Source organism: Penaeus monodon, chromosome 24 (assembly GCF_015228065.2).
Source record: "Penaeus monodon isolate SGIC_2016 chromosome 24, NSTDA_Pmon_1, whole genome shotgun sequence".
Taxonomy (NCBI): Eukaryota; Metazoa; Arthropoda; class Malacostraca; order Decapoda; family Penaeidae; genus Penaeus; species Penaeus monodon.
Window position 1 is genome coordinate 33,090,097 of NC_051409.1, and position 297 is coordinate 33,090,393.

A 297-nucleotide genomic window follows, 5' to 3' on the forward strand; every position below is an offset into this window, starting at 1 on the left:
CAGCCTTTTGAATAAACATCATATGCTATTGGGCCAATAATGCTAATACACTTGGATACGTGTCAGTTGCGTGTCTCTGTGACACAGATTTTAGATTTAAGCAATTATTATATTGTAGAATTTCTGCCAAATGCCATTCTGAAAGCAATTGCACAGCTTCACTGACGGCTACAGCTGTATTTTGTTATGTACTGTTGCTAGTCAAGCTACATATAATATATTGATAGAAGACTTTTTTTTCTATATTTTTCGAAATCGTTTCGTTTATTTGTGCGCTATTGTTGAAAATTAAAGTAC